Source organism: Jaculus jaculus, chromosome 2 (genome assembly GCF_020740685.1).
Source record: "Jaculus jaculus isolate mJacJac1 chromosome 2, mJacJac1.mat.Y.cur, whole genome shotgun sequence".
In the NCBI taxonomy this organism is placed as follows: Eukaryota; Metazoa; Chordata; class Mammalia; order Rodentia; family Dipodidae; genus Jaculus; species Jaculus jaculus.
Window position 1 is genome coordinate 166,575,801 of NC_059103.1, and position 27,372 is coordinate 166,603,172.

Consider the following 27,372-nt stretch of genomic DNA (forward strand, 5'->3'; position numbering starts at 1 on the left):
TCTCTATTGGATAATGTTTTAGCAAAAGGTAGTGAGAAACAAGGACAACCACAATCTATTAACAAGACCAGAATAGATAGCTGACTCCCTGACAGGAGTTGAATCATACTTTGCATATCAGCCAAGGCCCAGGTGAAACCACGGAGGAATGAGAGAGATGAGAAAGAGTGCTGTTTCCAAGATGAGCCTGACAACCTTCCCAGGGCGATGGAGAAAAACACTGAGGATACTCAAAACATACCAAAGCAGAAATCTAGAAGCTGTTGAGAGTTCAACACTAAGGTAGACTGAAAACACACCCACCAAGGCTCAGGAAATTGTGTGGAAGAAGGATCAGAAAGATTGTACGGCCACAGGATGGGAGGAATTGCCTCCCTCCCCCCCAACACACACACACCTACAGTAGCTGCTGCTCTCACAGCTCATAACCCACAACCCCAAGGTGAATTCCAGCAATCCCCATGAGGAGGGCGCTCCTGGGGATGGAGAGCAGGGAGGAGGGGAATGATAGGCCATACAAATTTCCTACTTCATAAAAAAAAAGAATGCAAAGTAGAAAAAAGAGAGGCGGAAGCTTGGGGCAGGATTTCTTCCTATCTTCTTTGACCACCATGTCCCCTTGAGTCAAATTCTTGTGGTTGGTCCAGAGCCAGTCCATGTGGTAGGAGAAGGCTTGCTGGTGTGCAGATGGTTCAGTCTACAATGGAAGCTATGGCGTCCCAGGCCACACCATGTTGAGGACAGGAAGGGAAAACAGCCCAGCCTCAGGAAAGGTCTTCCATCAGAGTGAGGTCACCTGCACTAAGGCTGAGCAGTTTATGGAGCAGGGACAATCCAGAGTGACACCCATGTTCCCCTTGATCTCCTATCACAGCCCTCACCTGGAGTTACAAACCAGCAACAATCAATCTGGACAGAAATGCCAACTGCCAGTTAACTGCTGGAAGTTTCATCCAAGAAATAGCTGTCCTACCCTGGAGGTCCTTTCCTGCCCTTCTCTTTCTTGCCAGAGTTGGCCCATGGATGACCTGATGTTCTTTTCTTCAGGGATTTGTGCAGGGAATTGGGTGCACCCTCGCATCAACGGGAGGCTCCCTTATCTTCCAGGAACCTTGCCACCACTGGCAAGGCCTGGGTCATTCTCTCAAGGTGAAAATAGGCTAGAGTGGGTGGCAGGGTGTCTCCTGAAATGGCTGGCCTCCCCACTCAAGGAACCCCAGCTTCCTCCTTTGAGGACTCATCCTGACCCTTGACCAGCATCCCCTCTTGCCTGCTTGGCCACTGCCAGCCCCATAAGGATCCAGGGATGGGGCACCAGAAGGTTATGTGGGTGTCTTGCTCCAAGGAACTGCCAGAAAGAGACCTGGGATAAGAGGACAGTGGCCACCTGACAACTGGTCCATCTCCATCTGCATCTGCTCCATCTCAGCCAAGGGCTGCTCCTTGTTAAGCAGCAGCTCATTATCCTGAAGCTTTTTCATATGAGCTCTTTGCTGAGTTCTCCTCCTCCAGAGTGGCCATGTGCTCCACAGATGAAGCTCTTTTCTCTCTTTGGACTGGCTCAGTAGCTTGTCCACTGCCTCAGATAGCCACGTAATTTATTTTGTTTGGGGAGAGGCAGAGAGTGAGGGGGAGAGAGAGAGAGAATGGGAGTGCCAGGGCCTTCAGCCTCTATGAAAGAACTCCATATGTGTGGGCCCCCTTGTGTGCATGTGTGGCATTGCATGCTTGTGTCATTGTGTGTCTGACTACCTGGGACCTGGAGATTTGAACATGTGTCCTTAAGCTTCACAGACAAATTCCCTAATGGATAAGCCATCTCTCCAGCCCTAGCTGCTTATTTTAGTCATAATTCATCATCTCCTGTTGCTGGCCACTGCAGCTCCTGGTTCTTCTCCTCAAACTGGGTCTCTAGCTGGTGAAAGTCCTCAAAGTTCCCATGACATATCTCAGCTTTGTTGAGCACTGCTACTCTGTGCCAACTGTGACCCTATATAGGGCAAGGTCTCTGCCTTCTGAAGCATTTGCTGCAGTTTGTGCTTGGCATCATTCAGCCATTCAGTCATATGGCAGCTCAGCACTCTTCTTCTCTTCACCAGCTTCTCTCTGGTGGCATAGTGACTCACTGCTGACCAACTCATTCAACAGCTTTTCATTGGCATCATGCAGAGATGTGGCCTCATGCTGGGCACTCAGGTCATGGCTTCTCCAGCATGGTGATCCTCTCTTCCACATTCTCCCACTGAGTTAAAGCCTCCTTGAGGTCTCACTGCAGCTTGGAGTTCACTTCCTCCACCTTACCCAGCTTGTGATGAGCTGGGCCCAGCCCCTCCTCCAGCTAGCCCATCTAACTTCATAGCATTGCCAGGCACTCCCATAGCTGGCACACTCCTGCTGCTGCTCCAGCACCTCCTCCAGCTCTGCTGAGTACTGGTTAGAATCTCCCACAAGACTCAGGCCATTGGCAAGGGTCTTCTCATCTTCATCTTTCCCCAGGTCTTCTAGCCCTGACCACCACCCAGAGAACTGATCTGGAAGGCTCAGAGTCTCCCAATTTCTCAGCTCCAGCTCTTCCTCCAGCATAACCACTCTTCTCAGTTCCATCCATAGTCTTTCCCAAACCTTTTCATCTAGGGATTTATGGTGCTCAAAAAGGGATGGCAGAGCCTTGATCACTTCTATCTCAGAGACACCCACCAGGGAACCAGGCCCTGGCTCTTCACTGCAGTCATGTTTACTGAATTTTGGTGTGTGGAAATCATGCATTCTGAGTATTGCAAAAGGAGCTAGAGAAATAGGGAAACCAAGTCAAGGAAAAGACTCAAGGGAGAAAGGGGGGGGGTCAAGGGAGGGGTAACAAATGTGAAAGAGGCAAGGAGGAAAAGATGGAACCAAGTCAAAAGATACCCCAAGAGTAAAAGGAGAGATTGATCAGGGGTTAAAGGTGCTTGCTTGCAAAGCTTAAGGGCCCAGGTTAAATTCCTCAGGACCCAGGTAAAGCCATATGCACCAAGAAGCTCATGCATCTGGAGGTCATTTGCAGTGACAGGAGGCCCAGGCAGGCCCATACTCACTATCTGTCTCTTTCTCTCTCTTTCTCTCTGTCTCCCTTTCTCTCTCTCCCTCTCTCTCTTCTCTCTCAAATACAAAGAAAACAGAAAATGTAGTCATTGCTCAATGTTCAGTGAATGAATGAGCAGTCGGCTACTTCTAATTACCTTGCAGATGCAGCCCATTTGTGCGTGTTACCAATCAACCTCACTGACACTATGTGTGAGTGACCTGTGGATTTCTGGACACCTGGTGTTCCCTGCTCAAAGTGAAACTGCTTCAGGAAAATGTGCTCCAATGAAAAATCTCTCCATTTAACAGCCTTAGCAGAATTACCTACTATGAAGGCTAAAGGAACCCAAAACTTCAGAAGCAGAGAGTTCAATGGTGACTTACTTTTCCAAATGAGCCATTAAATGCTATAAAACAAATTGGAATGTTGGGAGAAGGGAAGGTGCTGAGATTAAATGATCTAGCATGTCCTCAGATTCTACCATTTAAAACTAGTCCTAATTGGAGTCTCTTTCTAGAGTGAAATTCTTAAGTGGAGTAATAATACTCTATGAGTAGCCAATGGGGAGTGGGCTGGCAACAGTTTTTTTTTTTTTTTCTTTTTCATACAGCTCAAGTAACTAGAGAGATCAAGTGCAAATTCTAACACTCAGAAAATTACATGGACTGTAGCCAATTCTTCATGGATCTGAATCCATAAAAATGAATTTTGGCAGTTCAGGACAGTAAAATATTGCTTCCTTATTCTTCAAGGAGATTATTTTCTTTTCTTCACCCACCTTTTTCCTTTAGTTTTAACTTCACACATGCCTAATGAAGAAATGCCTGCCTAGACTTGTGCTGGATCTCAGGGGTCACAGTTATACTAATCTCATTATTCTAACGGGGTGACAATGAGCAGCCCCATCCTCGAATGAAAAGTTTGGGTTTTCTGAAATTTGCTAGTCCGTGGTAATACTTATGAGCTAGTGCCAGAAATGGAATAATTTCCAGAAGGTTGCTTTGAGAGGATCCAGGACCTAGCCTCAGTGGGCACGGCTGTGTACTGAAAATGAAAGCAAGTCAAGTAATTCGCTAGAGAAAGTAATGCTTTCACAGAGAAAGATTGGGGTGTTAGGACACAGACTGGATAGTTATGAAACATAAGATAAGATTCTATGACCAAGTGTTATAAACAGGAAAAGGTGAACTCAGACCAAACTCCTTTGAGTACAGCACTAATAAAGGGGAGGTGGTTTAACTATGAATGAATGTGGAAAACGTTACTGGGACCCAGAAAAGTCTCTCACAGGCAGAGATGTGTCATCTCGGGGGCAGAATCTGAAATGATTCCTGCAAAGAGGGTCAGAATCTAGGTCACTGTTGCAGTTCCAGGCCACAAGTAACACATCAAAAGTGAAAGCAAGCAGAGACTTTCTGATGAAGACCGAGGGACCTGCATTGTATTAAGTGGTTGCAGAAACTCTGGACAGATTTGAGACATGATTGTAAGAAAAGCCCAGTGAAGAATACTTAAAGAAGGGCTAGAGAGATGGCTTAATGGTTAAAGCACTTACTTGCAAATCCCAAGGACCCAGTTTCAACTCCCCAGAACCAGATGCACATGGTGGGGCATGCACCTGGAGTTCATTTGCAGTGGCTACAGGCCCTGGTGCTCTCTCCCCCACCACTCTCTTGCAAATAAACAAATAAATATAAAATTTAAAAGAATACTTAAATCAGAAAGTACAACCATTATTGTGCGAGGAAAAGGTACTTTCTAGACTTTAAGGGAAGCTCCTATAAAGTCATGACAATTTGGACCCTTGGGAAGGCATATCAGAGATGAGCCACAGTAAAGCAGAACTAGGCAGAATAATAATAGGTCAAGACCGACATAGGATCAGCACTTGTGTCTTACATGAAACCCAACATGTGCAAGTCACTCCTCTGCTTAGAACTCTCCTAAATCTCTTGTTCACTTAGATAAAAAGGCAAGTGCTTAGATCACCCTTCCCCCTTAGACTCATCTTCCCTTCCACCGTTTCTTGCTGTAGCCCTCCCTACACACCCCACTCCTAGCTGACTTACACCCTCTTCTTTCAGGTTCTTGATCATATGGAGTCCTACCTGAAATACTAGTCCAGATATGTGCAGGTATTTTCCTTTATGTCCTGGAGCCTTTGCATGGAAATTCTGCTTTCAGCCGAGCCTTTCCTGACCAGGTCTGTTTAAAATACAACAGCTGTACTAACACTTCCCCCTCCCAGCCAAGGGACTGCTTGTTGTTCCCTCTCTACTTTTACTTTTAAAATGTTGTACATGTATCTTTCAGCACTCTGTAGAAGAAATCTGAGCATCAGCATTCCTTTCTGTCTGCTCTCTGGCCTCCATGATGCTAACTGCTCAGCTCCAACAAACCTTCCTTGCAATTATGGACTGAACCTGCTGAAATTATGTGCTAAAACTACATCTTTGCTTCCTGAAGTTGTTCCTTTCAGGTATTCTGGCCATAGGAACAAGTTCACTCTCTCTGGATGACTGGCAGTCCAATGGCCTCTGAAAAGGCTGCAATCCCATTTCCTCCAGCAATGTTCCTTCCTCAGTTTGCCATGAGCACTTGGATCTAGCAAGGCTCTTCTTCCTGAGATATCTGGCAATGAAGGCTGTGAGTTATCTTGTTTCCTGAATATAGTAGGCATGAGGTCCCTGGATGATGAATTTGCCTATTGAATTCTTCTCAAAAGAAAATATTAGAGACTGGAACTTCTATAGATTCAGAAGTCCTGAAGGAATTCTGCCCACTCCAGAGAAAGCTGGCTCAGTGCAAGCAGCAGATGCTAACAGAATTCCAGCTGCACATACTCCTCCTGCACCCCAGCCATCCTGCAAATAAGAACTTTGGTTGAGAGCAGAATAAGAAATTGAGCAAGGATGAATTTAAGTTAATTTGAACCTATCAGAGCAAGACAATTTTATGTTGTTTCTCATTCTATCAGATGTGAAAGTTTTGCATCTTTAACTTGCAAGGGTGATTAATTTGAGGGCTTTAATTACTTCCAGGACAACTGATAATAAGAGAATTGTAGATCCAAATTTGAATTTCTTCTATTGTGTTGGTATTTTATTGTTCAAGCACATTTATGCATCTTAATATTGGAACATCTTAATGTGTTTCATTTTGATTGTGTGGCAAAAACTCTAGTGGCCTGCATTTCACACAGAGATAGAAATAGTTATGGGTAAAAATAGGTAAATTTTTTTTTTTGCCTTGAAGACAGAAGGATATTGAAGTACATGTACATTTAAACTATGCTCTCTTCTGACCCTTTTTAGAGCTTTCTAAGATAAAAAAATCCATATTTCTCTAGAAAATCCCCTCAAAGGAAGGTCATGGTCTCAACAGATAGTAAGAACAGCTATTGCTGATGCCCCAGCCTATGGAGGGAGAACCACCCTGATAACATCCTGCATTTCATAAATAAACCAATGGAAAAAGAGAATGAAAATATTTCTCCACACCACTTCTCCATAGAAGATTTCCTTTAACATGCCAGACCTCTCTTCCTGCTCACACAGAGATAGAGAGACACATGGCAGGTTGTACCCAGTCAGAATACAGAACTACTCTTCCATAATTCTTGACTGGGAGAGGTGATCTCAGGAAGACCCTGAGCACACAGGACTTTTCTCTTTCTCACTGGGGAGCAATGACCTGACAAAGAGTGTCTGGCCTGCAGATGCCATCTTCACTTCAGGTGGGCTTGACAAGGTCTAGATGGAAATTAGACCATCTAGCTGTGACACTAAGCTGTGTCCGCTAGCAAATCCTTTACCAGGAATAAAGTCAGTGCTCACTAGTCTAGTATCATTGTTCTACTGGTTAAAATCTCCTACAGAGAAGGGTTGCTACCTCAGGCTTTAGGTTCTTTGAGAAGTGCATGAAATAAGTCATGTAAGGTTCTTACATGGGCATTTGGATGCTTTAAACATACAGGAAACAAAGTCCTCCAGTGTAGCAGCATGCCCTGTATGGTGGCCTCTTACATTTTTGTACTACTTATGATTCCCTGCTCTCTCTTCTAGCTGTCTGTATTTGCTGTCTTTAGTGACAAGTGTCTAGAGGTCAAATATCTCAATTTAGTCCTCTTTGTGTGTCCTCATATGAAGAGGATGCTCACTGAATATTTACTTTAAAGTAGATGAATGAAGGGTGGGTACGGTGTGTACTGTTAACCAATAAACCTGGACTTTTACATCTAAAAAAAAAACCCTGTCCTTTCGTCCAAGCTGCTCTCATTCCTGGTTAGAGGATTTGTTTTGTTTTACAGATGGCAGAAAATACTAAGGAGATCCAAGATCCATCAATATGAAAAAATAGCCAATTGTCTGTCCCCCTCTACCATGTCTGCCAGGGCCCAGGACACATTGCAGACCAAAGCAATGACAAGAGTACTGCTCCAGTCAACCAGCTCCAGGGAGATAGTGACAGACACTGTGGTCACTAAAAACTCATCAAAGAAGAAATATGGACTATATTGATAACTTAACAGTAAAGCAGACTTCTAACTTGCCAGTCAAGGCTTAGGGAACATTGCAGAAAAAGGGACAAAAAGATTGTAAGAGCCACAGGATGGGTCAGAATATGAGGCATGCCCTTCCCCCCAAAACTGGCTGTGGCCTTCATGACTCCACAGTGAATACCAATAACCCCACAGAGAGGGGCCCTCAGTGGAATTGGGGTGAGAGTGAGGGAATATAAGAGTATAATCTTTAAAAAAAATCTCTTGACATGAAGGTCAGTAATCCTTTGGATTCTAAGTGGAGTTTCTTCTCGGACAAATTCTGAACTAAACGTAAATATGCAGTTGTAACACATAGGTCACTCAATCAGTGAAAATAAAACCCAGTCCCAGGGGAACTGACAGCTGCTTTCTTCAGGGAGTCTGAAGGCTCTTTATAGTCAGCACAATATCCAGGATTATTGCTGCCCTGGGAGAAGCTGTAGGATCCTGCACAGCTTCCTAAACACATTCCTGCAATGAACTTCCCCCTTTGAGATCTTTCCTTCAGTGCTGGAAACCACATAGATGCTTAATAAATGTTATTATGAAAAACAATAATATTTATTGGAAGTCCCACAGTGAGGGTAAGACATTAGGCCCAGCTAAGGGTCAGATCAGAAACTTTAGAAAAGCAGGGGACCTCTGTGGCTGCAATCACTGTGCCTGGCATGCAGCAGGTGCTACACAGACAGGTAGTCCTCGGCCACAAAGTAAAAGAAGAATTAAAAAAAAAAACAAAAAAAAAAACACTAAGCAAGATATGGTTCTTGGCCTTGGATTGCTTGCTCGTGATTAACATGAAACAGAATCTCTTCCAAGAATAACATTATACACTACTGACTGTGTGCAGGTGCATAGAATCACTTAGTTTTATACAGCTATGCAATTACATTGTAAAGAGTGATCAGAATTAGAAAACTCTGTTTAACTGTACCCTGTAAATATGCACAATTGTTATGTATTCATCAGGAAATTGGGAGGGACTAAGAAGAAAGAAGGAGAGAAACATGGCAAAGGAACAAATACATGTTTTGTTTTGTTTTTCTCATATGCAGAATCGAGATTGAGCTATATGTTAATATATGTGTAGATGTGTGACATGGAATGGAAGCAGAGGGGTACTATCAAAGAGGAGAAGGACCACTGAATGCAGGAAGGGAAAAATGGACAGTAATGAGGAGGGTGTATAAACAAAGTACAAAATGCATATAGGAAAGTTTTCTGCAATAAAATATTTTAAATTAAGAAAAATAGGTAAATAAATATTTTTAAAAAATCAAAGTGTTAATTACCCTGATTTGATCATTATATTCTCCTCTCTGTCTCTCTCTAGATAGATATATAGATATCAGATTATCATACTATATAAATACACGTATTTGTACATTTAAAGTAACTCAGATAAAGAGAAAAAAAGGGAAGATATATGTTTAACCTTCTCTCTGCTTTAACCTCAGCAATGAGTATAGTTCTGGTGTTTGGTCTGTGCCTTCCCACGTGCAGTTAGGTAATCTGTTGAATCTGTTTTAGTCTCATTAGCAGTAACCATAAAATGGGGGTAAAAATAGTGAGGTTTTTTTTGGACGATGGAGCTGGCTGAGTGGGTAAGAGTTCTTGCTGTGCAAGCATGAGGGCTTGAGTTCAATTCCCAGTACCCACATAAAAATCCACACATAATCACACGTGCCTATAACCCCAGTCCTGAGGCAAGTGGAGACAGAATAGCTGGATATCCATGGTGAACCAATCTGACCAAAATACCCCAGAAGCTCCAGGTTCAGAAAGAGACTCCATGTCAAGGAAACAACATGGAAGAGTAATCGAGGACACCTGGCATTTTACTCTGACCTCCACATTTGTGCACACACAACACACGCATCAGTGCACACACATGTATACACTATAGATATATACATCATACAACACACATATACAATAAACTTAAAAATAAAGTTGTTTATAAAGTCATTAAAGTAGCAAAAATTTAACTATGAAAGTATATGGCACTGATAATTCTGTATCACTTACAATTAGATTATCTATAGATTTTAAAACTCTATTAGCATTGTAATAAATTTCCAGTTTATAAAAGTTATGACTATAACTCTTTGTCTTTGCAAATTTCCTAACATATACATAGGAATTATCATTAATGATGAAAGACGTCATGGTCAAGAACAAGTGTATAATAATATACATAAATACACAGGGACATATACATTTATATCTAAGAGGTAAGTCACTGTTCTAAGAGATGATCTCTGAGCTCCTTTCAAAGTAAAAACTTCCCCAGGATCAGCAAGAAACTAAACAGTGTCCCCTAGGTTACAAGTAAGGTCCCTCGAATGCTACAATTTCTGAACACTCACAAGAATAATAAAACAAGTAGTTGCTCTTTATAAATGACACTAAATGTCCCATCTGTGTGATGACTCCTGCATGTTACTATTCTTTTCCTTTTGTTCTTAAGCTCTGTCACACAGACTGAAAACTACACAAAACAAATACTAACAGCTTTTCTTTTTTTTAGATTTTCCATCATCTCTTAGTCCCAGACTTTTCAGTCAAGGGTTACACCCTAAATTTCATGGACTGATAAACTAAATCTGTATTCTAGACAAGATTTTATCTAAATCTCAGAGTGTTGGGACATCCCAGTTAGTCATTAGTTGTCCCTACTTGGTCTCTTACATCATATCAAGGGCATTTGTTGAGAAACTGGTGAAAAATGCCTTGGGATGAGTTTCTAAAACTTCCCTTTGCTGGATCTAAGTGACTGTTCTATGGCAATCTCCTTCATGATCAAGGTGGCATGCAGGAAAAAAAAAAAAAAAAGGCATGTCTATAGAGTCCCATTGGCTGAGTTCACATCCAGTATGTGCTGTCTAATACCTAATGTTGAGTAAAATAATCCCTCTGAGACTGTTTCATCATGTTCCTAGCACATGGCAAACATTAAGTACATGTAAATTGCCATTGTTAGCAGTGGTAGAAGTAGTAATCAAATCAACTCCAGTGATTCGTGACCTAGCAATGTCCCAGACAATATCAGTACCGCCATGCATCAAAGGTTGCACGAGCATAATTTGAACCTCTACGTGTTACTGATCAACTACATTCAGATCACTATGTTAAGAACTATGGGGAACAAAGGAAGAATCAAACATACATCTTGATTTAATAGTTTTATAATGTAGTATTAGAAGGCTCAAAGACTCAGAATCTCAGATTGCATTAGGACATTCCTCTTTGAAATGTGTAGTGCTATTGGTTCCATATGACAACTCATATAAAACACTGGAATCCAAAGACCAAAGTAATCAAGAAAATGGGCTTCCTTCCACCCCTGCAGATAGTGGTCAATTTCCAAATTACTCATGTCATAAAGTTGCTTCCCACAAAACTTAATGCCTAAAGTGTTAAAAGCACACGTGTTCTATAAAAGAAGGATATTATCAACATTATTATTAGTGTATTATAACAGACAGAACTGAGTCTGCTTTCCCCCTTCAGTTTCGGGGAAAGAGAAACTAGTGACATATAGCCATGCAAAAACATATATTTTAACATGAAATGTAGAAAGATAAATTAAATTCAAAGGCATGCAAACATGCTGAGGGCATTATAAAAAACAGTGGATTCTGATCTCTCAGGGGCTTATGAGGTGACTAAGGGTATTATAAAGAGACTCTCAAAGGTTCTGACTCATTGAGAAGCCACAGTTCAGTATACACAAGACAGCACTTTGGTAAAGATAATTCATTCAGCCGATCTCAGAGAAGAATGGACTAGAAGAGTAGTCAGTCACTAGAGACTGGAAAAGAAAGGATGAAAAGAAGGTAGATAAGAGTCCTAGCCAGACACAGCCAGAGAAGAAGAATCAGTTTGGGCTTCCTATATCACTGTGGGATAACTTTGTAGAACCATCAGTGATATATTTTAAAATAACTATGCAAGAAAAATTCTCAACACATAAAAAACACTGTCAGAAAAAAATGGAAGTGCTTACTACATTCATTTGATCATTATATATACCACCACAAAGATGTGTGAACATATGTCTTAATTAAAAATAGCTTATAAGGGGTCAGTGGAGGAAATAGCTCAGTTATTCATGTTCTTTCTTTACAAGCATGAGAACCTGAGTTCGATTCCAGAACCCACATAAAAATGTAGGGTGTGGTGACATTCATATAATACTGGCTCAGGAGGTATAAACAGGTAATGCCTAAGAAATGACACCTGAGACTATCCTCTGGTCTCCACACGCAACTGCACACACACATGAACATACACACACATGCCAAACACATACAAATTTAGAAAAAAAAAATCAAGAAATCAAAATTGGGCAAGATGCCCATTAATGGCCACAGTCCTCTTCAGATAGTGTGGTAGTTTGAATGATAGTTCATATGTTTTGAATGCTTGGTCCCCAGCTGTGGAGATTTGGGAGGTGGAGCCTTGCTAGAAGAGGTGGGTCACTGAGGGCAGACCTTGAGGTTTTCAAACCCCCAGCTTGTTGTGTTAGCTCAGCTCACTCTTGCTGCTTTCTGCTAGCTGCTATGACAGAGGTGATGTCCAGTCTCTGATCAAGCCGTACTTTCCTATACCATCATAAAGCTTCTCCTCAAGACCATAAAGCCAGAATAAACTATTTCTTCCCATCAGCTGATTTTGTCCGGTGGTTTATCCCAGCAATACAAAGATAACTACAACAAACAGACTATACACAGTTCACTAAAGAGAAACTCATATTTAATTGGGTCAAGAATGCCTTCATGTCACAAAGATTACTCCTATGAAGTGGCCTAACTAAATCTGCCCAATGTGAGCATCCTCCACTGGATACTTGTGGACCAAACTAGATCTTACCTTGTAGGGAGCATGAGCCCCTAACACAGAGAAAGGTACATAGTAGGTTGTGAAGGGCAATGAATAGAAGTCAATAGACAGCATACATTAGTTATCAACCATGTGGGAAAACAGGAGTAACTAGAAGTCATAGAGTATGAAGTAAAGTGGAAACATGAACTCAGAAGAGGCTAGGCAAGTTGAAGAGACAATGACGAGTGCTTGAGCCCCCACAGTGGCCCCACTAAGCAGAGAAAAATGTCTTCTGACAAGAGCAATGATGAAGGCTGTTATGGGAGTTACAGCTGCTCCCGCACAGCATAAGAATCCTCTCTGGAATCTGGCCTTGGGTCCATACCCCAACTTCCATACTGTGCTGTTATTGTACTAACTCTCCCGTGAATCTTCCGTGAGCTTTGAAGTCTCTATTTCTTTTTTTCTTTTTTCTTTTTCTTTTTATTTATTTATTTTTGGTTTTTTGAGGTAGGGTCTGACTCTAGCTCAGGCTGACCTGGAATTCACTATGTAGTCTCAGGGTGGCCTCGAACTCATGGTGATCCTCCTACCTCTGTCTCCCGAGTGCTGGGATTAAAGGCATGCGCCACCACGCCTGGCTACTGAAGTCTCTATTTCTTGCAAGATGAAATACCCTAGCCAAAATACAGGTAGTAATTCTAGTTACTTAAGTTACATGTCACTTGATTTCATACTGAGATCTAGTCTAGTTTAATGGTTAAGAGTATGAGTGTCCAATGTCTGACATGTTTCCAAATTCAAATCTTACCACTCCCAAGCTACTTGAACATAAATGCTAAAGTTCTCTGAGCTTCAATTTCTTCATAAGTAAAATAAAAACAAGCCTAACTATAAAGGGATTTTGAGGTGATCAAGCAAAGCCAGCAGTATGTTCTTAAAGTGCCTAGTATGGCAATGTAGCTCATTGTTAGGATGACTTTCAAGTACTGACTCCAAAATTACTACACATTGTATTTATTTTGTGTCATCAGACACAGAAGGGCCATTCTGTGAAGGTGCCTTTTGCTTGAATCCCTATTGCTATCTGTGATGACTATCTAGTATCTTTTAATTTCTATTTGATTTTACTTCTGCATTTCCAATATTCCACCCTCCCTTGCTGTTAACAATTCCTTTCTACCTGTTTTAAATTAAACTTTCTAGACACCTAATTCAGCCATGATCTGACACCTCTACGCCTGGCAATGACACATCCCCTATGTTCACTCACTGTTTTATCTTCTCTGCCTGTGTGTCAGAAAGAGAAGGTTTGGATGGCCTTCATGTTTATGTCAGGCTATAAATCCTTATGTCTTGAGAATTAGGTTTTTGTGCTCTTGGAGATATCTTGACTATAAGCAAAAGTGAATCTTTGTGACATGAAGGCATTCTTGACCCAATTAAAAAAGTGAATTCACTTTAGAAAGTTCTCTTGCTTCGTCTCTGCACATAAGAACTCGCAACACAAAGCAGAAGGAAGTGGTGAGGGAAAGAATATGGCCTAATTGGCAATTCCTATTTAGACCAATAGACTCATAGTGTTTGCTTTGGAAAGGAAGTGGCTGGAATGCTTCCCCCACTGTTTGCATGAGGCTATGAAGCATCTGATCTATCCAATTACACCCCATAGTAAGGGCTAATGGATATTAAAATTACATGGGTCAGAGCTCAAATACAAGTGCAGTTCTCTCAGTTTGAGTTAAATCAAGTATTTACTTTGAGACCAAAAGTACAAATTGTAGGCTGTTGAATCAGCTGGAGTTCTCAAAATAGAATTTGACCTGAATAGAGATAATTCCATGAAAACACTACTGGAAACCAAAATGCTTATCTAATCTGCAAGTCTGGCAATGTGTACAGCATTACTGATCACTGGTACTGGTGAAAGCATCCTAATTTTTATGTCTAAAGTAAATTAAGCCAAGTAAAAGTGTAGTATTTCATTCAGAGGAAAGATGTTCATGCATTTTTACATTTTAAATGATTCCATTTGAGCCCTTGGAAAATGAAAGGGCTTTTGGCCAAAAACGGCTGTATGTCACTTGACTATGTGCAGCTTAACTAAAGCTTGGCGTTATCTAACTTCTCAGAAATACACTAACCAGATTCTATGAGTTCCAGAACTAGCATATGCCTACAAGGGATTAAAGAGAAGCCAGAGTGAAAGGCAGCAATTCACTCATAATGGAGAGGGTAATAGTTATAGACACCAAGTATGAGAAGGGCCATTCCAAATGTTTTAAAACAAGCTTTGGGCTCATAGTCCATAAAAGGTCATTCCCAGGGTGGGCAGGAAAGAGCCATAGTGATTTCTAATAATACTGAGTGATGGGATTTGTCTCAAGATCTTTAAAAGTCCATTTTTCCTAACAGTTAAGGGCACAAAATTACAAGAAGGAAAACGGCTATTACTTTTCACAAAATTAAGTATGTTCTTAGCCTTCTTAAATAGAGTACTCAAATATGATGTTATCAAGGTAGAATTCACAGGGAGCGGGAGCCTTCTTCTTATGCTCATTGTACATCCTAGTCCATTCAGGCGTCCATAGCAAAATAATTTCTCACAGTTCTGGAGGCTAGATGTCAGAGATGAAGAGACCAGCATATTTGGTGTCCGGTGACAGCTCACTTTTTGGTTCATTGATAGCACCATCTTACTGTATGCTCAACTGGTAGGAGCAAATGTGCCCCTGTGGGCCTCTAAACGGGCACTAATCCCTTTCATGAGCATCTTGCTTAATGACCCCCACAAGGCCCTTACTTCATAATACTATCACCTTGGGAATTAGGATCTTGACATTTGAATTTTGAAGAGGTCCAAACCTTCAAAACACACCATCCTGCCTATATACACCGACACATGAATGCATGAATGAATTTGTTACCTAGTACCTAAGATCACCTCGTACTTGAATTTGGTCACACTTGCCTAAACCAAATGGGAAACTGATCCCTAAGGGGACCTCCCACTGACCTTTATCAGCTATGCACACTTCAATGGAAAATACTTCATTAGCTATTTTTGAAAGAGCCAGTGTGAGTCATTGAGAGGGGAAGCTGAAGTTAAAGGCCATTTGGACACCTAAACCCAGATGCTTAATTATGGGCTAGGGACAAAAAGAACACATAGGGGACACTAATGGTTACGAAATCAAATGATATGCTGAATAATGCTAGTAAAAGCTAGCTGTAGGCACACAAGTTAATGTTTGGACCCAAAATTTCCCCAGAATTCAGAAAAAAAAAATCTTGCAAACTCCTAAGTACAAAGAAAATGTAACTCTTAACTTAATTTGCCAAAAATTGTCCTCTTCAGGTGACATTTATAGTTTTAGTATACAACTTTAATATGCAATTTATAGTTTCGTCACACAATAAATGACATTATATGAATTTGCACTCTAGCCTCTTCTACAGTCACAATGACATACTGGCCCACAAACTCATCCACTCCCCTTGGAATACAAAATTTGCAGATGCTCAGTTCCCTTATGTAAAATGGCACAGTATTTTTATATTACATATGCACATCTGTCCATACACTTTAAATCATCTCTATATTACTTATAATGCCAAATGGAATACAAATACTATATAAATGGTCTTTATTCTGTAATAACTAATTACATACTGTGTAGAGAAAATGACGAGAAAAAAGTTTGTAAATCTATAGTACAGATACAAGATTTTTTCAAAAATATTCTCCATCCACATTTGATTTAATCCACAGATGCAGAGCCTGTAGGATACACAGGGCTAATGTGTACATATGTATGTGTAAATCTCTATGCATGCATAGGCAACAAATACCATCAGTCCTCACCATTCACAGACTCCACATTTGTGAGTTTATGTACTCACTAACATTGATTTGTAATCTCAAAATCAACACTCACAGATCCTTCTCAGTCATTAAGGGCATACACAGCACAGCTGCAAATTTGAACCACCTGATAAACACAGAACCAAAGAGGTCAAACAAGTCAACATTCTGCCTTCATATTGTCATACTGTAAACAAGTGTTCCTTTTATGATTTACTTAATGCCACATTTTAAGCATTTTTGTGCTTTTTGTTTGTGAGTTTGCTGTTTAAAATGTCCCATGTGCAGAACTGATGTCCTATCTAAGGTTCCTAATGCAAGAAGGGTATGATATGTCCTCTACAGAAAATATGTGTGCTAGATAAGGAATGAGTTAGAGTGTGGTTGGCTGTGATTAAATCAGTAATCACATTAAATAAAGTGTCTTTAAAACCAAGGAACACATTTGCATACAAAGTCTGTTGGTCTGAGTTCAACTGTAAGCCACCTACATAAACCAGAAGCAAATAAAGTATCCTTATACAAAAATACATATGAAATTAAGTTATATGTTGATCAATTGATAGAAATGTTGTGACTGGATGCAAATCCTTTATTTGCCCTCACAATGGTGAAGTATTCACTAATTCAATGTTCAGTGACATTTTAGAACATAGCTACAATCAATAATGAGAATTGACTATATGGGCAGTTTAAAATCTCTATAAGTTTTAAAAATAGTAGTTCTATATATACTTCACTCAAGTAACTCCAGTAATATCTTATTTTCAAAACTAGAAAATTGGCATTACTATTAACTCAATATTATTAACTCAAATACATCCTTATTTAAGCAATATCAATTTTATGTGTATAACATGTATACCTACACATATCTATAAACATATATATTCCTATGAATTTTATAATCTACATATTCATATAACCTCATAAAAACCATGTTGCAGTCAGGTTTGCATTGCTGGTAGAAATCACCCAACCAAAAGGAGCTTGTGGGGAAAATAAGGTTTATTTTGGCTTACAGGCTCAAGGGGGAAGCTCCATGATGGCAGGGAAAATGATGGCATGAGCAGAGGGTGGACATCAACCCCTGGCCAACATAAGGTGGAACATAGCAATAGAAGAGTGTGCCAAACACTGGCAAGGGGAATCTGGCTATAACACCCATAAGCCTGCCCCCAACAGCACACCACCTCCAAGAGGCTTTAATTCCAAAATTTCCATCAGCTGGGAACCTAGCATTCAGAACGCCTAAATTTATGGGGGTCACCTGTAACAAACCACCACAAGCCATCACCATAGTCAATGTAAGCAATAGTCTACCTTCACAAGTAGAATTGCTCATGTTACCAATTAATAGTCACACCTGTACCCCAACCCCAACTCCCAACCCCTGTAACAATCTCTGATTTGTTCTTCATGATTATAATTATGTCATTTTGAAAGGTGTTGCAGTTGCCTTTATGCTGTCAGGAGAAAGCACCTGACCAAAAGCAGCTAGTGGGAGGAAAGGGCTTATTTTGGCTTATAGACTCAAGAGGAAACTCCATGATTGTGGGGGGAAATATGGCATGAACAGAGGCTGGACATCACCTCCTAGCCATCATCAGGTGAACAATAGAAGCAGGGTAGTATGCCAGACTCTGGCAAGGGGGAACTGGCTGTAAGACCCATAAACCTGCTCCCAACAGCAAGGCTCCAATTACCAAATTTCTACCATCTGGGGAGCAAGCCTTCAGAACACGTGAGTTTATAGTGGGATACCTAATTCAAACTACCATAAAAGGTTATATAGATACACTTATACAGTACATAACATTTCAAGATGAGGAGTTTTATTTTCATTTAACCCAATGTACTTGGACTTACTGAATATATGAATGGTTCATTTCTTTTTTTATTGCTGAGTATTTCATCAAATGGATATACCAAAGTTTGCCAATTCAGTCACCTACTGGTGAATCCATTTAGCTTGCTTCCAATTTGTAGGATTTTTTTTTTTTTAACAAATGGTACACACCATGTCTTTTAAGATTTCATCAAAATTGGCTTAAACACTTAACCAAGCACAGGGGAAGGAAGCCTACATTTCTCCCCAGGTACATTCTAGGTATGGATTTGATTGAGCACTTCCACTTCTACTAGTTACTTTTGTCTTCCAAGATTCTACTTATTTGTTGAAATTGAAAACTCCCTCTGCTTACATTCCTTATGCACTAGCCCTTTTCCATTTCATATTGCCATACTCTCCAAACTACTGCCTTCCCACTGAAGGCTGTGTGATCAGGATGTGATCATGGTTCCAGGAGGTGGCAGGAAGTTGTATCACTGTGAACTACAGCTACTGTGTGCATCACCCTAGCCCCAGAATCCTTGGATCATTCCTGCTTGGCCAATTTTGATCAATTTCTCTGATAAGAGAGACCACCTTTCTTTTCTATTGAGGTCTCTTTCTGAGGTTTCTTTCGCTTCTTTCTAATCTGGCCTAACAGCCAAGAACTAACCCACAAGTTCTCTTTCCATTTCTGGAGGGCGGTGGTATGCATGGGGCATAGATGGAGGTCAGAGGACAACCTCAGCATGTTGGTGCTCAGCTTTTATCTTGTTTGAGACAGGGTCTCTGTTGCTGTTTGCCACTGCAAACACCTAATAGCTGGAGTGTGAACTTTTGGATTCTCCTGACTGCTTACCATTGGGCTGCTTGCACCTGGCTTTACATGGGTCCTGGGGATATAGACTGGTCATCTGACTCATGCAGCAAGAACTTTCAACCACCGAGTAGCTCCCCAGCCTCTCTCTGTTCATTATGAGGAAGTAGTTTGATACTGTTTGATATACTCTTAAGTCATTTTGGACCAGCCCTCCAAGCAATCTTTTGGGACCAAAATTCTTCACCCATGAAGGTGCTTTGCTAAACAACTATCTCCAAGGTGTTCACCCATCAGCTCTTAAACTACCTGATTTTCCTTTCTTCCATTTAGTTTATAATGGAAGTCATCAGAAACCCAGAATTTATGCCATAGAAAACTGCTTGACAGCCTGTGGTTGTTTGAATAAGATTTTCCCCATAAACTCATGTGTTTAGAGTAATTAGTCCCCAAGTGATGGCAACTTGGGAGGCGGAGCCTTGCTGTAGGTTATGTATTGCTGTGGGTGGACCTTGAAGCTTATTAGTCCCTGTTTGCCAGTGTTAGTTTGTTTCATTCTCTTGCTGCTGTCTTCTACTTGCTGTGGCAAGGTGGTCATGTCCGGCCTCTGCTCATGCCATACTTTCCCCTGACATCATGAAGCTTCTCCCTGTGACTGTAAGCCAAAATAAATATTTTTTTTCCCCATTAGCTGCTTTGGGGCAGACATTTTGTCCCAGCAATGAAAAGGTAATTACTACATAACCAGTTAAATGTTATTTAAATCAGTAGATAAATATTGATTCAGGCTTCAAGAAATCACATTTTATTTACAGGAAATCAATGCCTGACCCTATTGGAACCGTATGCAGCCTTTAAATCTCCTACTGAGGGGAGTCCACTCACTCATGGACCCAGTCTTTAAATTTAGAGATCATGATTACTCACGTTGTCCACTTCAATTTTTATATCCTGCATTTAGATTTTACATATTTTATATGTTTATATTTATTTTCAAAAGTGCTCAGTCAACTCCATACCATACCTTAACCCTAGTGTGAACATAATTTATATTAGGGTTAAGTACTATGGCCAGTCTCAACACTATGAGAGAAGCAGTGATAAAAATAAGGCCAAAAAATATTATGGGGGGCTTTTCTAACCTGTGGGAAGTGAAAGGAGCCTCTGATTCTCTTCCTGCCTCTATCTTTTTCCCCTGCACTTATTCCTGAGTCTACAACTTGGGGAACTCGCTGCTATTCTGAGTATTAAGAACACAAATGTGGAACACACATGGCTCTGTGCCCAAAATGTTACAATAGAGTGACAAAGATAGGCAAAACTCAATTCACTTAAAAAGTATTACTTCTCCAGAAAGAAATCACATCTGTGAGAGTTAGACTGCAGCAATTGAAGCATACATAAGATTTCACAGGAACACAATGTAATGTACATGGGAGATAAACTAGTTGGCTAAAACACTGAAGGGAATAAGCTCAAATGAGGAAGGTCAGATGCAGAGAGGGTGGAAAGCGTGTGTAAAATCAGAGTATAAGATGACAAGCTTCTTTTTCATGACAGAGTTCAAGGAGACAGAAATGGAAGGCTGAACACAGGTGATGGTAGACTCAGTAGGGTTTAGCGGCTGATGGAAATGAAGAAAGTAAGGGAGAGGAAGCAGAGAGCAATGCAGAAAGTTTCCTCAGGAGGCAGGAAATAACTCTGTGTTAGGGAGATGTTCAAGTAGAAAAAATAAATTGTGGTGTGTGGCTGAGGTGAGCAAAAAATAACCCCCATTAGTTTACTTTTCCCCTCCCTCAGATATTAAAGAAATCTTTAGATTTGCAAGCAGGAAGTTTTAGGAGGCAGCCTTGGAGATTATGAACACACATCAGTTACTCAATAAACACTCAATGAATAAAAAAATAATCATTTGGGTTTGGGGCGGTGGCTCAGCAGTTAAAGGTACTTGCTTGCAATGCCTGCTGGCCTAGGTTCAATTTCCCAGTAGTCAGATGTACAAAGTGGCTCATGCATATGGAATTCATTTGCAATAGCAAAGAGCCCTGGCACATCCATGCACACACTCTGTGTCACTATAAATGAATAAATAAAAATAAATCTTAAAAAAAAAATCTTATTCCATGGGCTAAAGAGATTTCTCAGTGGGTAAAGCACTTGCCTGCAATGCCTAATGACCCAGGTTCAATTTCCCGGTACTCATGTAAAACTAGATGCACAAAATGGTATATGCATATGGAGTTCATTTGCAGAGGCTAGAGGCCCTGTTGCACCCATTCTCTCCTTCTTCCTTCTCCCTGTCTCTCCTTACAAGTAAATAAAATATTTTTTAGAAGCTCCCTCATCTATATATTTAAAATCCTCTAACATACAAGAGCAGGATTGTTTCCTGTCAGGACATTTCACTTGTTATCATCGCTTTAATGAGTCAAATTAACTATAATTTTTCATTCCCCTTATGCTTTTAAGAGAGATCAGGTAGGCTGAACTATAAGTATGGATTAAAACTTATATGTCAAACAAAAACAAAACATGTTACAGCTCTATTAATAAGTCAACAGCAACAAATTAAGTAGTGAATTAAGTAAGAGTGTTTAATTTCTTCCAAACTACACACTAAAAACCTATAGTTGATCCAAATCCTCTACTGACATATTGGCATTTTCCATGCATGTCTATAGTGGCTTCAGTTATTAGTGGATACCTAATGTGCCTGTGCTCATCTTTTTGGAGGTATTTACCTAAATGGAGCTTTCCTTGACAGCATTTTAGGTAGCTAGGAGGGGAAATGCTCTGAAGCAAGAAAAGTCCCTTTGTTCTTACCTTTCAGCCCCTCCTATGGAGAGAGGTGCTTGTTAGCTCACTGCCTTTCCAGCTGAAGAAACAGACCAGTTCCTAGTAGGAATGGACAAAAATACATGCCTCCCCATGAAGCATCCTGGTCCCAGGTCTGTGGCAGCAAAGAATGTACTCTGTACAACTTTTTGACTATTTCTCATTCGCAGACTGGAAATTAATAGCAGATTAGAGTTTGAAGAGCTACTTAGCTTCAAGTGATACAGGTGGTTGAATTTTCCCTTCTTTAATGGACATGTAAACCAAAAATCTTTCGCCTCTCTCTTCTTTACACATCCATAGCTTACCCAAGTTAAGTCTAGAAATGCCCAGTTTGATTTGAAAAAAGGAAAGGACTATTTCACAACAAAGCACTCACCCAGCTACCTGCCTGTGCATCATTTTTAGAAACCAACGATGTTCACATACTCTAAATTTTACTGGGAGTTTTATTTCATTAAAATTACTTCTCCTTCCTTTTTCTCAGGCTCCATTGTTCTCTACTTATAGAAAATGTTTTCTATTTATTACTATTGAAAGTAGAGAAATTGAGAGAGTAAAAATTCACCTTAAAAGTACAAATAAAATAAGATGACTGTCATGTAAACTAAAAGTTAAAATTGAAAACTGTATGCATACTATGAAGATAAATAACTTTTGAAATAAGGCAAAAAGTAAAAGAGAAAGAAAAGGGAGTTAATAAAACCTACTGCAAACTTTCCCTGGTAGTTGTCTTACAGAAGAGGAAAGAGGACTGTGGGTCAATTTGGATTTCTGTTCTTGCTATTTCTCCATTTTTCGTTATTTCTTTAATGAATGTATGTTTCCAGAGCTTCCACCTCCAATTTGCTCAGTAACTAATGACACTTGTGTGCTCTTTTGACTGTCTTGCAATTTTTTGGAATCACCCCCAGGCTTGCTCCAAAGCCTTGTTTCTTTACTGTTTCTTGGATGAAGGAGGAAGGCTGTGACTTAGATAAGGGCCTGACTCACTGCCTTATTGCTTCTGTAGTTAGGACATAGATGAGCGAGACTGAAAAATGAGGAAAGCAATTCATAAAGCATACCTTGCTCAGTTCTCAGCATGCCCTTCCACATTTTAGCCTCCATCAACATCAGTATGTTTTTCCCTGAGAATCTAGGACACCATTGCTGAGGTCAACTTCGTGTGTTTCAAGCCCTCAAGGCCAGCTGTCTTACATCCTTACTCCAAAAGCATATTCAGTTCCTTAGCAGAATCTAGAAGCCTTTGGAGTCCATATACAATTGCCTTATGGCCCATCTTATGTAACTCTTATGGTACCTTAATTCTTTGGCTAAAGAAAACATTTCCACTACACTTTTTTTTTTTTAATGATACATATTTTTGAGGGGATAACACCCATAAGATATTGACAGGAGCTCTAAAGTCAACTTCAGTGACCCACTTGGGTAGTCATTGTGCTAAGACACTGAATGAGGCCTATGAATGTAGGCAATAGCTCATGCTATCAATGGGATAAAGGTCTAGCAAGGTAAGCATACAGTGTCCTCTGGAAAGTGCTGTGAGGGGCAATACAAAGGTTTAAAACTACAAAGGAGGCCTTGAGCATGTGAATGAAAGGGATGGCCTGAGAAGGCTCCCTGGAAGAGGCAGAGATAATGAAGGAAAATTGGGAGTCAAGGCTAGTAAGAAAATATGACGGCTGGCAGAAGAGGTGTCATGTTTATTCAAGACCATAATCAAGAGAGAAAGAGCTAGTGATGGCTTTAGAGTGGTTCAACCACCAAACTCTAACAAAGGAGAAGGTGAAGATGCAGCTGGAGAGGAAGGTGGAACCTATCATGTGATGTCAAGTAAGAGCTGTGGGCAAAGTGCTGGAGGACTGCTAAGTAAATGAAAAATATTATCAGAGGCTGGGGAAACGTCTAAGTGCTTAAAGCACTTGCTTGTAAAGCCCACCAGCCTGGGCTCGATTTCCCAGAACCTATGAAAAATGAGATACAAAAAGTGACACAAGTATCTGGCATTCATTTCCAGTGGCAAGAGACCCTGTTGTACAGCCCCTCACATACACACACATGCAAATAAATATTTAAAAAAAAAAAAAACACCAGATAATGAATTTTTTTTTTTTTTTTTGCAGAGCGACAGACACAGAGAGAAAGACAGCTAGAGGGAGAGAGAGAGAGAATGGGCGCGCCAGGGCTTCCAGCCTCTGCAAAGGAACTCCAGACACGTGCGCCCCCTTGTGCATCTGGCTAACGTGGGACCTGGGGAATTGAGCCTCCAACCGGGGTCCTTAGGCTTCACAGGCAAGCGCTTAACCACTAAGCCATCTCTCCAGCCCCAGATAATGAAGTTTTAAACATAGGAATGATCTTAGAAATAATTTGCCATGTTCATCCTGAAAGTTGAGCATGCTGAGGTCTAAGTTTTATGAGTTATGTGAGGGCACAAAAACTTGCTCAGAGAAATGTTGAGTCTAGAATTATCTGGGACTCATTTTACCCGCTCACACCTCTCCCCATAGGGATCATCTCAGTCCTGGGTTAAGTGACATCCTCCAGAGTATTTCACAAGCCTTTGCATTCGAGATTGTAGGTTTCCATGCTTGTGAGGCAGGTGCAAGGTGGGCCTCCCTCAGTTGACAAGACCCTGAACTGCTAACAAGTTTTCCATGTACTTCCAGACCCGAGGCAACGATCAACATGGAAATGAATAGAATCTGAGAAGAGAACAAAACGCAGCCTCAGCAGAACAGAGGTGCTGTTTTTGCAGCCCCTTCTGTTTCTTGCTTTCAGTCACATTGTCCCGGTCCCAACTTCCCCTCTCTCCTTCAAGGCTTCTGTCTTTATCCTTTTTCGTCCGGTTGCTCTTACCCCTCCTTTGCTTTGCCTTCAGTGGTTGGCCACCATGTCAGAAGTGAGACTGACCGACCTGCTTAGCATCAAGAGAAGAAATCCCCAAAGACCCGTCATTCCTTTCTTTCCCCAAGTGCAGCTCTCGGCTTAACGTTACCTTACTGACTGTGGCTCAGTTGGAACCCCAGCAAGACTGGGTAAAGCCCTTGATCAACGCTTCCACATCCCAGAGGGCTTCTGGCTCCCCTGATCCACCCACCACAGATGAAAGGCTATGTGAACACTAAGCAGGCTGGAATTCCAGTTTCTTCGGCGCCATCTAGGTGGAGTGAGTGGAAGAAAACCAGGCATTTGGAGGTCTGCCATTTCCACCACCACCGGGCTTGCCAGCTGGACCTGGGCAATCTCCCGAAGAGGCTGAAGCCAATGCCCTCACCTGAAGTGAGGGTAGGCTTTGGTTCCGTCCCATCCTGGACCAACAGACAAAAGGAGGAGCAATGCCCAGTCCCAGTGCTCTTTTGAACTTCTCTGGCCGCCAGTAAACCAGCACTGAGAGACTGGGGATGACCCGCGAAGAGGGAGTAGCTGTGCTTCGGCATGATGCATCGGCTCTCGGAAGCCAATCTCACTTGCAGATAAAGCACATTTGTTCTGTCCAGCCTGGAGCTGACAGGAGGAGGTTGGCTGGCGGGGTGGTTTCCGGCCTATTCATCCTTCTGGTAAAACCCACTTCTAAAGGGAAGGCGTCTCAGTTGCTTCCTCTCCTCTGTAGCTGCTAAGCACCTGCTGGATGTAAGACCTTCTGCTGCCTCGAACCCAGAAGAACTTCTTCCCACAGCCTCCTGAGTCACCCCAGGCCGCTAGCAGCAGGCTGTTGACAGCCAGCGGATGACTGATGAGACAACAGGCTCTCACGCCCTTCCCAGGGAGAAGGTGAAAGTGTGTGTGTGGGGGGGGTCGGATGAGCAATTGGCAGGCAGCACCTGCCTGTTTTGATGGAAGGTGGGGGTGTGCCCACTAACAGGAGAGGGGATCGGGCAGGACAAGCTCCCAGGAAGCTACAATGTATGCCTCGTCATCAGGACAGCGACTTGGGACTTCGCACATCATTTTCTTATTTTAAAAAATATATCTTTATTTATTCATGAGGAGAGAGAGAGGGGAAAGAGAGAGAGAGGGAGAGAGCATGGGTGCTCCAAAGGGAACTCCAGATGGATGTGTCACTTTGTGAGTCCTGGCTTATGTGGATACTGGGTTTTACCTAGGTACTGGGGAATCAAACCAGGGCAGGTAGGCTTTATGAGCAAGTGCTTTTAACCACTGAGCCATCTCCCCAACTCTCCCTTTCATTTTCTGACTTAAAGCATTAAATATCAGGTGCTTCCTGCACTAGACTTTAACAAAATGAATCCATTGTAAACACACATCCTTTCCATAGCATTTTGTCCTAGCACTACTTTGCCAATTCACAATTAAGGACCATTTCTCTGGCCATTTTGTAATTCTATAAAGGTTGCAGAATGCCTAGTTATCTGTATGCTCTGGGACATTAGTGTAAGTGTGGCCATCTTGTATCTTTAGAGTTCACAGTCCGTGGGGAGAAAATGTAAATGGATACACTGAGGTAGAATGGCATAAAGACTTTGAGAATGCGTAAATTGCAATTTGGAGGACTTGAGACAAATCAGAGATTGATTTAGAACAGGTAGCATGTGACATAAGAAGGGACAGAGGGAAAGAAGAGAAGAAAGAAAAGAGCAGAGGCAGAGGCAAAGGCAGGGGAGCTGCCAGGGCAGGGTGAGGTGTGAAGAGTTGGAACTCTATGTGATTCCTCATGCAGCAACATTGTGAGATTACTCTGGAGAACAAGCCTGTCTCCCCCACCCAGAGCACTGCATTCACACATGGTACTGGAGCATTGTGTCTCATGGCCTAGTGTTGCAGTCAGGTTCACATTGCTGGTAGAAATCACCCAACCAAGAGCAGCTTGAAGGGAAAAAGAGGTTTATTTTGCCTTACAGGCTTGAGGGGAAGCTCCACAATGGCAGGGAAAATGATGGCATGAGCAGAGGGTGGGCATCACCCCCTGGCCAATATACGGTGGACCATAGCAACAGGAGAGTGTGCCAAACACTGGCAAGGGGAAACTGGCTATAACACCCATAAGCCTGCCCCCAACAATACATTTCCTTCAGGAGGTGTTAATTCCCAAATATCCATCATCTGGAAACCTAGCATTCAGAACGCCTAAATTTATGGGGGACACCTGAATCAAGCCACCATATCTAACATTCCCACCGTTCTCAAGTGCACATTGAGAACTTAGCTAATTAGGAGAACACTGAGAGATCGTAGAAGCATAGAGAAAGGATGGATACCGGCTATGTGGGAAACACATAATAGCGCTGTATGGAGCACGTGGGGAGGGATTGGAGCAGGTATGTCATTTCTGTTGCCTGTCATCTCCAAATTCAATTACTTAAGGACAGTGACTCTGCTTTTCTTATTCTTTCCTGTATCCTCTGAACCTGGAAGAGCTCCCAGTACACAACAGACCCTCAATGACCACTTTTGCCTGCACTGACTTGCTTACTTTCTTCAAATCAGTTTATTTAATTACCTTGATTAGCACCAGGAATACAGTGAGAGCTTAATTACTGTTTGGTAGAGGTGATGAAAACCATTCCTTTCTCCAGAGCTTACAACCTGAAGGATAGGTGGATGTGTTCATTGGCCATGAGTTTGG

At 41.5% G+C, this 27,372-nt stretch overlaps 1 pseudogene; it reads right to left on the minus strand.

Annotated features, from left to right (window-relative positions):
* Window positions 1–1,206: 1,206 nt before the first annotated feature.
* LOC101612654 lies at window positions 1,207–25,225 on the minus strand (annotated as a pseudogene).
* Window positions 25,226–27,372: the final 2,147 nt, after the last annotated feature.